We start from the raw sequence: 10,663 nt of genomic DNA, 5'->3' as shown, positions 1-10,663 counted from the left end.
AAGAGAGGAGCTGTTGGTAGAAACATTTGAACGCTAGGCTGGAAATTGGGAGGAACTGTTGGGAAAGAAATTAGATTTAGGGACCTGTCTCTCTTCCTTCTCCCTCTTCCTCTCCCTTCCTCCCTCTATCCTTCTTTCTAGTGTTAGGGGGTAAAATAAGAGGGGGTAAAGTGGGAAAAAGAAGAACTCATAAAGTAGAAAAGACGAGTTACACTGCTCTTGTGCTGTAGAGAGATTTAATGATCAAGGGAACTTAGGAGAAAAAGGAGTTAACTGGGGACTTGCTTCATGCTCACTGGGTGGGCAGCATAGAGCAGGCAGGCAGGCATGGCACTGGAGCAGTAGTTGACAGCTTCCATTTGATCTGCAAAATGGAAGCAGAGAGATAGCAAGACTGGGGCTGTCATGGACTTTTGAAACCCCAAAGCCTAACTGTAGTGACACATCTCCTCCAACAAGGCCACACCTACTCCAAAATAACCACATCTCCTAAGTCTTCCCAAACAGTTCCACTAACTTGGGACCACGCATTCAAATATATGAGCCTATTAGGGCCATGGTTGTTCAAATCACCCTGCCTACCTAATTCAAACCTATCAAAGTACAGAACCAGCCATACTTGACCTTTGAGTAACAGTCTTCTACTTCTCTTAAATTCTATAAAAGTAATCCCCAAACAAAAATTGGGACACCTGTATTTCTGCACAAATACAGCCCCATTATTCCTCCTGACATCATATTGCTTTTCCACCTTATGCTTTGCTTTGCATAAGGTTTTCCTGCTACTTTGCAATCTATGTGAACTTTTATTTTAATTAAGATGATAACATCTGAGAAACACTCTACCCAGGCCCCAACCACTCTTATACAGCACAAAGCATCATCAAATAGTTTCCAAACCTCCAGAACTGTAGGAATGAATTCCTGTTTCTTGTAAACTCTGTCTGTGTAGTTGTAGTATAAATATACAAAATAGACAAATACCACAGCAAAGTATGTCTTTTTCATCATAGTTAAGGGAAAGGACCAGTAAGTACAATTAACCTGAATTTCACTGACATATTTTCTGTATGCCATGCCATGAAGATGAAATAACAATTCCAAATCTATCTGAATATAGTAGGTAAGATCTGGTCTGTATCACCCTAGTGTTTACATAAAGATATACTCTGCTTTCCAGCCCCAACCTATGTTTTGCAATTATTCCATTCAAAGTAGTAAGATCAGTAGATTCTAATGACTCACTTGGAAGTTTCTTGGATATAGAGCACTTAAATTTGAATCTTGTACTTAATAGAATTCGTAAGAAAAAATAAAATAAAACAACAATGGAGTGTAACTGTCTCCACCTTGTTACAGGAACTGAAAGATACACAGGAAGAAACAGTTGCATTTGAGTATCAGAGGAAATCGAAAGCTGTGCACACTGTTTGGTTCAGTTTCTCACTGTTTTTTTCTATTCCTCTACCCACAAAACAGCACAGGCTGACACGCCTAGCAAGGCTCAGTCCATGTAGTGAGTCCAATCTTAGAATTTCTGTAGATTACATTCTCTGGTTTCCAAGAGATTTATTAGCTTGTCTTCTTACACACACACCAACTGCCTCTGGCTCAACACACTCTAAGAAGAAGAAAAGGGAGAACAGAAGGAGGAAAGAAGCTTTGAGTCCTACCCTGTAGACGATCTCAGAATCTTTACACCTCTGGAGAAACTTTCACTAACGTGAGTTCTGTTTTCTGTAGATATTAGCTACCTCTGTGAAAACCATAAAAACAGGGAAAACCCTTGCTGCTTCTTCTTGGGGAAGGAGGTAGCAGAGCTGGTGGCTGCTATACTCAACAATGAACCTGCAGTAGCTGGACTCAGGTTGTTCGCTCAGAAAGATAGCCAGCATCTTCATTCCTCCACCACAGAGGAATGAGCCAAGAAAAAATGCACTTTCATGTTTCATATTGTTTAATGTACATTCTAAGTATAAGTCTGAATGAAGAAGTGGGTAATATGAAGGCTTTAGTTATCTCAGATGGGGAACTCATGATTACCTGGGGCTGTGGGTGAGGGACTAGAAAAATGTCAAGATAGTGACTTGAAAAAAATACCACGAATGAAAACTGCCTCTGGACATGGACTAGAATTGTCTAATGTCCTAGCACTATACAGTGTAATAACAGATAGGCATATGCTATAGAAAATTTCTGAGATTCCTACTATTTAAACACAGATGTTTTAACAATTTCACAAGCAGATTCTTTGTTTTCTTTTTTTCCTTTTACTTTAATTAAATTTTTATTATTCGATATTAGTTACAGTTTATTAACTTTGTGTCCCAGCCATACCCTGCTCCCTCATTCCCTCCCAATTTCACCCTCCCTCCCTCATCTTCTCCCTGCTCCTTTCCAAGTCCACTGAATGGGGGGGTCTCCTCCCCTTTCATCTGACCCTAGCTTATCAGGTATCTTGGACTGGCTGCAAAGTCCTCCTCTGTGGCCCAGCAGGGCTGCTCCTCCCTCGATTCTCTGTTTCCTTCTTCACATTTTTCTATCAGGTGGTAAAGGTGGTATTTCAGCTATTGTTAGTTTGTGTCATCTTGAAAGTTAATTGTTTTGGCTGTTGTGCTTTCCTTTTGGATTTCTGATAATAAGATGTAAGGTAATGATGGAAAGTTGATTAGCAACACATGTATTTGCACACCTACAGAATGTTTTGAAGAATCTTTGTACCATGAAAGAGTACTTCATATGTACTTGAAAAGAAGCTCTTAAATGTTGATTTCAGAGTTGTATAAATATTGGACCAGTTTATCAATTACATTATTAAATTTTCTAAATCACTGCAGAAGATTTTGCTTTTTTATAATAATTTTTATTTTTTATATTAACCACAAGTTATTTACTCTGTATCCCAGCTGTAGCCCCCTTCCTCATTCCCTCCAAATTGCACCCTCCCTCCCTCATCTCCTCCCTGCCCCTTTCCAAGTCCACTGATAGGGAAGGACCTCCACACCTTCCATCTGACCCTATTTTATCAGGTCTCTTCAGGATTGGCTGCAAAGTCATCTTCTGTGACCTGGCAAGGCTGCTCCTCCCTCGTGGGGGGGGTCAAGGAGCTAGCCATTGAGTTCATGTGAGAAATAGTTCCTTTTTTTCAGTTATCAATCAAGAGATAAATTTCTAAAGGTACCATGATATTCTGGTCTTTACTGTTATTATTAGATAAATGAAGTATTTCTAGCAAGTAAAATATTATCATTTTGTGATATTTGATACCAATTTTAAATCTAATATTGGTGAACTGGCTTTTCTTTAGTTACAATATGAAATGATTTGATATAAACTTTCCAACTCTGGTAAATGTTTATTAATAACATATGGTTATATACCTTTTTTCTTTAATATTATATTTTTATTATTTAAAATAATTTTAAATTTAAATATATTTTATTGTTGTTTCCCTTCCCGGGTTCATTAAAGTCTTCTCTCTCTTCCTATACACCCAACTTTCTCAGAAAGAACAAAAACCCAATGCAACAACAAACCCCTCCAAATAAGAAAATAAAATAAAACAACATTCAAAAAGAAAACAAACCACCAAACTCTAACCAAATAAACTCTCTCTCTCTCTCTCTCTCTCTCTCTCTCTCTCTCTCTCTCTCTTGCACGCATACACTCACTCATCCACGCATGCACTCCCCACCCCACACCCACACAAAAATAAAAAAAAGAAAGTCCATTATATATTATACATTGGTCAACTACTCCTGAACATGAGGCCTGCCTTGGAGTGGCTGATATTCCCCGTGTAATCACTCCATTGATTTTTTTCTCTCTCCCAGCAGGTGTAAATGACAGGTAAATGTTAACCTTTACTCTACTGGCTAGGTTTTCAGCCATTTAAAAAAAAATACAACAAAATTAAATACTGTAAGCTAAAACAAAAAGTGTCCCATCAAAGTTGGACAAGGCAAAAACCAGAAAAGCCCAAAAGGCATAAGAATCAGAGACCCAATCACTTGCACACTCGAGGATTCTATAATAATATTAAACTGGAAGCCATAATGTAAGCAAATGACCTAATGGAAACCCGTGCAGGTTGCTTCAGCCTCTGTGAGTCCATATACGCATTGCTCGGGTTGATTGCAAAGGCCTTGTTTTCTTGGTGTCTCTGATTCTTATACTATTTCTTCCTCGTCTTCTGCAGAGTTCCCTGAGCTGTAAGGGAAGGGCTTTCATGGAGACATTCCATCGGCCACACCAGGAGATTTCTGTGAGGATGGCTGAACAAGGCATAAATCTATGACTATAGCAGAATATCATTAGGAATCATTTCATGACTACACTTTTCTTCCTTTTTTTAGACCAATATGATCTGGCTTTCCCCTCGGTACCTGGGCTATCTAGTGTTTGGTTTTTGGTCACCCAAGCAGTGTCAGGCACTGGTTCTATCGCCGGGAGGGAGCCTTAAGTCAAATCAGGAATTGGTTGGTTACTCTCACAAGTTTTGTGCTACCATTGCCCTAGCATATCTTTCAGGCAATATATCACTATAGATTAAAGGGTTTGTAGCTGGGTTCAAGTTTCTGTTTCCTTTTTGGTCATGTGCCGACTACCTTCCTGTACCAAAGAGGTTAGCAGTTAGGGTGAGGTTTTACCCAGGCACCAGCTAGAACATTTCCATGGTCAATGAGAGGTGACAGTGCTGTCATCTCAGTTTATGGAGATCAAACTAAAGTCATGGGACTAGCCTGGGTTGTTTTGGAATTCCTGTGGAGGCTCTTTGGGCAACAATTCGATTAAATGTAACCCAATCCCAGTTGTGGAAGCTTCCTTTGGTGGCATGAAATGGCCAGATGAGATTCAGTCTCTCCTATTATTTTTCAAATCCATTTAGATTAGCTTCAAATATATATATATATATATATATATATATATATGTGTGTGTGTGTGTGTGTGTGTGTGTATGGTGTGTATGTCTGTCTGTGTGTGTGTGTGTATATATATATATATATGGATTTTTCTAGTGTATAAATTTTCTATACTACCCCTTAAATTGCCCTTAATTTTATATGTCTCTCCCCATATTTACTTCCACAACTTCTTCTCCTCTCTCCCCAATTGATCTTCCTTTCACAGCCCCCAATTCATCCATAATTATCTCTTCAATTTCCAATTCCTAAGGAGATCAATCTCTTCACTTAATCCAGTGTTTATCAACTTGTGGGGGTTCAAATGAACCTTTCAAAAGGGGTTGCATATCAGATATCCTGCACATCAGGTACTTACAGTTCATCATAGCAGTAAAATTAGTTATGAGGTAGCAACAAAATAATGTTATGTTTGGTGTCACCCCATGAGGAACTGCAATAAAAGGTCACAGCATTAGGAAGGTTGAGAAGCACAGCTCTAGTCCTTTACTCTATACCTACCCTCCATGGTTCTACAGGTTATAGCTTGGTTATCACTGACCTAACAATAGCTACATATCTTCAATAAAATTTAACAATCCTTTTTTTCCCCACTGTTTTAGATTTTATTTACCATGGCAAAATACCTGATATAAATAGCTTAATGGGGAAACGTTTGTTTAAGCTCACATTTTCAGAGGTTTTAGTCTATAGTTCCGAGCCATGATGAGGAACAGGGCATGTCATGAGTACAGTTGCTGACCTTCTTACAGTCAGTAAGAAATAAAGGAAAGAAAAGAGCCAGGATCAAGACATGCTTTGAGAAGCTTCTTCCAACTAAGCCCTTCTTCCCTTCTTCAGCTATGAACTCATCCACACGTATGGGATTAGAAATCTCAGGGTCCAAACAGTTCTCAATAGTGCCAATAATGGCCACTAATATGCCTGCAACACAGCAGCCCATTAGGGTTGAGGCTTGCTACTGAATTATAGTAGATCTAATGAATTAGGAGTTAATTGTTATAGAGCACTAATGTTGTTTGGGTTGGAATGAATAATGGGATATTCTTATATTGGAAAAAGTATACTTTGTGGAAAGATAAAATATTTTCAAGTTAAGTATCATATTATCTGTACTTAGACTTGAAATGGTTAGAGACAAAACACAGGAATGCATGAAATAAATACAGTAAAATGTTAACAAGTATTAAATCTTTGTGGTGAATTATAGGCTGTTCTTTCTACTTTTCACAATGTTCAAATAGTTGGATCTTTAAAAATAAAATGTTTCAGACTCCCATATTCACAGTAAAATCTATCCATTACAAGTTTTCTGGGAACTTATTCCAGATTTATCTCACAATACTGGCCACTGAGAGATTTCTTGAAAACCTAAATATAGACCTACGATTGGACCTAGCTATACAGTTCTTGGGCTTATACTGAAAAGGCTCAAAGTCAGAATATCGAAGAGATTCTTGCACACTCGTGTTCACTGATGCACTATTCACAGTTACCAGAAAATTGAACTAGCTGAGATGGACAACCATCTCATGAAGATATGGAAAGTGTGGTCAGTATACAGAATGGAATTTTAAACATTAGGAAAAAGAAAACATGACATTTACAGCATAATGTATAGAATAAGAAGTGATTGTTAGGCAACATAATCCAGACTCAGAAATACAAATATTCCATGTTTTCTCTCATAAAAAAAACTAGATTTAAAGTGTGTGTGGTGTGTGTGTGTGTGTGTGTGTGTGTGTGTGTGTGTGTGTAGTGTTTAAAAGAGGTGCAAAAGAAAAACAGAAAGGATAGTGATACATCTGTAATTTTTTTTGAATTTTATTTTTTTCTTATCAGTTACATTTTATTAACTCTGTATCCCAGCTGTGTCCTGATCCCTCATTCCCTCCCAGTCTCTCCCTCCCTCATCTCCACTGTGCCCCTTTCCAAGTCCACTGATAGGGGGGGACCTCCACCCCATTCATCTGATCCTGTTTTATCAGGTATCTTCAGGACTGGCTGCAAAGCCCTCCTCTGTGGCCTAACAGGACTGCTCCTCCCTTGGGGGGTGGGGAGGCCAAAGAGCCAGTCATTGAGTTGCTGTTAGAAATAGTCCTTGTTCCCCTCACTTTGGGAAACCAATTGGTTACTGAGCTACCATAGGCTACATCTGAGTGGAGGTTCTAGGTTATATCCATACATGGTCCTTGGTTGAATGTCAGTCTCAGAAGAGACCCTGTGCCCAGATATATTTGGTCCTTGTGGAGCTCCTATCCTTTCCCCATCAGACTAACTCCCCTTCTTTCTTATGATTCCCTGTACTCTGCCAAAGGTTTGGTCATGAGTCTTTGCTTTGAAAACACTGCTAGTTAGAGTCTTTCAGATGCGCTCAGTAGACTCCTGTCATACGTTCAATGCACATCCTATCTGTCTTTCTAAACGAGGATTGATCATCTTACCCCATGTCCGCTCTCTTGATTATCTTTTTTAGGTGTATAGATTTCATTATGTTTATCATATCTTATAGGTCTATATAAGTGAGTATATACCGTGTTTGTCTTTCTCCTTCTGGGATATTTCACTCAGAATGATCTTTTCTAGATCCCACCATTTGCCTGCAAATTTCATGATTTCCTCCTTTTTGATTGCTGAGTAGTATTCCATTGTGTAAAAATACCACAATTTCTGTACCCATTCCTCCATTGATGGACATCTGGGTTATTTCCAGGTTCTGGCTATTACAAATAAAGCTGCTATAAACATGGTTGAGCAAGTATCCCTTTTGTGCACTTGAGCAAACTTTGGTTATATACCTAGCAGTGGTATAGCTGGGTCTTGAGGAAGCACTATTCCTAATTGTCTGAGAAAGCGCCAGATAGCTTTCCAGAGTGGTTGTACCAGTTTACATTCCCACCAGCAGTGGAGGAGCATTCCCCTTTCTCCACAACCTCTCCAGCATGTGTTGTCCTTTGAGTTTTTATCTTGGCCATTCTGATGGGTGTAAGGTGATATCTCAGGGTCGATTTGATTTGCATTTCCCTGATGGCTAATGAGGATGAGCATTTCTTTAAGTGTTTCTCTGCCATTCGATATTCCTCTGTCGAGAATTCTCTGTTTAGCTCTGTTCCCCATTTTTTAATTGGATTACTTGGTTTGCTGGTTTTCATCTTCTTTAGTTCTTTGTATATACTGGATATTAGTCCTCTGTCAGATAAAGGGTTAGTGAAGATTCTTTCCCAATCTGTAGGCAGTTGTTTTGTTTTGATGACGGTGTCCTTTGCTTTACAAAAGCTTTTCAGTTTCATGAGGTCCCATTTATTGATTGTTGCTCTTAGAGCCTGTGCTGTGGGTGTTTTGTTCAGGAAGTTGTCTCCCGTGCCAATGAGTTCCCCACTTTTTCTTCTAACAGCTTTAGAGTATCTGGTTTCATGCTGAGGTCTTTGATCCACTTGGACTTTAGTTTTGTGCAGGGTGATAAATATAGATCTATTTTCATTTCATCTGTAATTTTTAACAAAGCTTTTGCTTGACTGATTATGGCATTTATATTCAGTCAGATGAGCAATGCCTTCTTTTTTTTTTTTCTTTTTCCTTGCTCCTGCCAAGGTTATTTCATTTGTGATACTTTTGTATTCTTCTCCTTGTCTTTTCTTTATAACTTATGTCTTACAGTTTAAGATTAAACCATTTAGTAAACCATTATATCTTTTTCTTTACTCTATCTGCCATCTGCCCTTCCTATTCCTTTTCTCTTTGAACAGGGCTTCACTTATAATGCAGAGGCAAAACCAAAAAAGTTTGTGTTTCTGCTTGGTTCTTACTCTGAGGTAGTTTCAACTTTACTTATTGCTTTCTCACAGTTAATTCTAATATCTTTTTAATATTTTTGTCTTTTGAAACTACTAGGGCTGGTAGTATCAGATGATATATTTTTTTAAACTGTCTTGTTTATCATCGTATCAGGGTTAAGAAACTAGCAGGGTTTTGGTTCATTTTTTTTAATTCATGATAAGTTGAAGGTACCTCTTTATACCATCTGGAATATATTATCCTATCCAGAATGTAGCATCTGCAAATGGATACTAATACCTATTTCCTAAATATTATATTACTGGAAAAGTCATTGAGATTGGGATCATTACCACCAAATAAAGACCTTACCTCAACAACAAAACAGGATGGTTTCCATGTAAGTGGGATGCATACAAAGTACTCCTACCTCTTGACCTGTCACATATCATTATCATTTTGAGATTTTTTTTTTTTTTGTCCTAAGCCATGAAACAAATCAAAGCTTTGTGTTTTTAGATGGTTTATGACATCATGGAACAGTAGAACATACAACTCACACACTCTTTTGTTTCAGGCAAGTTTGCTGTTGAAAATGAATTTTGCACATATGGTCCTTGGTTGGAGTATCAGTCTCTGCAGGCCCCTGTGGGACCAGATGTTTTTTGCTCTGTTGTTCTCCTTCTGGAATTCCTGTCCCCTCCAGGTCTTTCTATCTCCCCTTCTTCCATTAGGTTTCCAACCCTCTGTCCAAAGTTTGGCTATGAGTCTCAGTATTGATTTCCATACCCTGGTGGGCACAGTCTTTCAGAGGTCCTCTGTGGAAGGCTCCTGTCCTGTTCTTTGTCTTCTCCTGCCTCTGAAGTCTATCCTGTTTTCCCTTCTGAATGAGAATTAAGCATTTCTCTAGGGTATTTCTTGTTGTTTAGATTCTTTAGGACTATAGATTTTAGTATGTTTATCCTATATTATATGGCTAATATCCACTTATAAGTAAGTATATACCATATGTGTCTTTCTACTTCTGGGTTACCTCTCTCAGGATGATCTTTTCTAGTTCCCACCATTTGCCTGCAAATGCCATGATTTCCTTGTTTTTACTTGCTGAGTAGTATTCCATTGTGTAGATGTACCACCCTTTCTGTATCCACTCCTCTGTTGAGGGACATATGGGTTGTTTCCAGATTCTGACTATTACAAATAAAGCTGCTATGAGCATAGTTGAGCAAATGTCCTTATTGAAAAGTGGTACATCTTTTGGGTATATGCCTAGATGTGGTATAGCTGGATCTTGAGGAAGCGCTATCCCTAATTTTCTGAGAAAGTGCCATATTGATTTCCAAAGTGGTTGTACAAGTTTACATTCCCAGCAGCAAATGGAGGAGGGTTCCCACAACCTCTCCAGCATGCATCATCCCTTGAGATTTTATCTTAGCCATTCTGATGGGCGTGAGGTAAAATCTCAGGGTCTTTTTGATTTGCATTTCCTGAATGGCTAAGGACATTGAGCATTTCTTTCAGTGCTTCTCTGCCATTCAATATTTCTCTGTTGAGAGGTCCATGCATAGAGAGGACCTAGACCCATTCAGAGGAAGCCCATAGGCCACTTAGTTTCCATGTGGGTTCCCTAAGTAGGGGTACATGGGCTGTCTCTGACATGAACTCAGTGGCCTGCTCTTTTATCACCCCCCCAGGGGATACAGCATTGCCATGCCACAGAGAAAGATGATACAGGCAGCTTTGATGAGACCTGATAGGCTAGGGTCATATAGAAAAGGAGTAGATCCTTCCCTATCAGGGACTAGGAAAGGTGCTTAGTGCTTAGGAAGAGAAGTGGGAGGGTGGGTAAGACTGGGAGGAGATGAGGGTGGAGGCTGCAGCTCGGATAAAAAGTGCATAAATTGAAAGAAAGAAAAAAGAAAGAAAGGAAGGAAGAAGAGAAGAGAAGAAAAGAAAAAAAAGAAAAG

General features: G+C 38.9%; 1 protein-coding gene and 1 long non-coding RNA gene across 2 annotated transcripts in view; one reads left to right on the top strand and one right to left on the bottom strand.

The window, feature by feature from the left end:
• Positions 1-219: 219 nt before the first annotated feature.
• LOC132646404 (uncharacterized) lies at positions 220-1,353 on the bottom strand. The gene is made up of 2 exons (XR_009584650.1): positions 1,246-1,353; positions 220-364 (listed from the first exon to the last, which is right to left on the bottom strand). It is a non-coding gene; the product is annotated as an uncharacterized LOC132646404 (long non-coding RNA).
• Positions 1,354-1,499: 146 nt separating this feature from the next.
• LOC110542380 (uncharacterized) overlaps positions 1,500-10,663 on the top strand; it is a 44,738-nt gene continuing 35,574 nt past the window's right edge. The window contains exon 1 of the mRNA XM_060365097.1: positions 1,500-1,723. The gene's annotated coding sequence lies outside the window, so the exon portion shown is untranslated. The remainder of the gene's footprint in view (positions 1,724-10,663) is intronic.

This window comes from Meriones unguiculatus, chromosome 11 (assembly GCF_030254825.1).
Source record: "Meriones unguiculatus strain TT.TT164.6M chromosome 11, Bangor_MerUng_6.1, whole genome shotgun sequence".
Classification (NCBI taxonomy): Eukaryota; Metazoa; Chordata; class Mammalia; order Rodentia; family Muridae; genus Meriones; species Meriones unguiculatus.
Note: the sequence above shows the minus strand (reverse complement) of the source record. Positions and strands in the feature narration are given on the sequence as shown.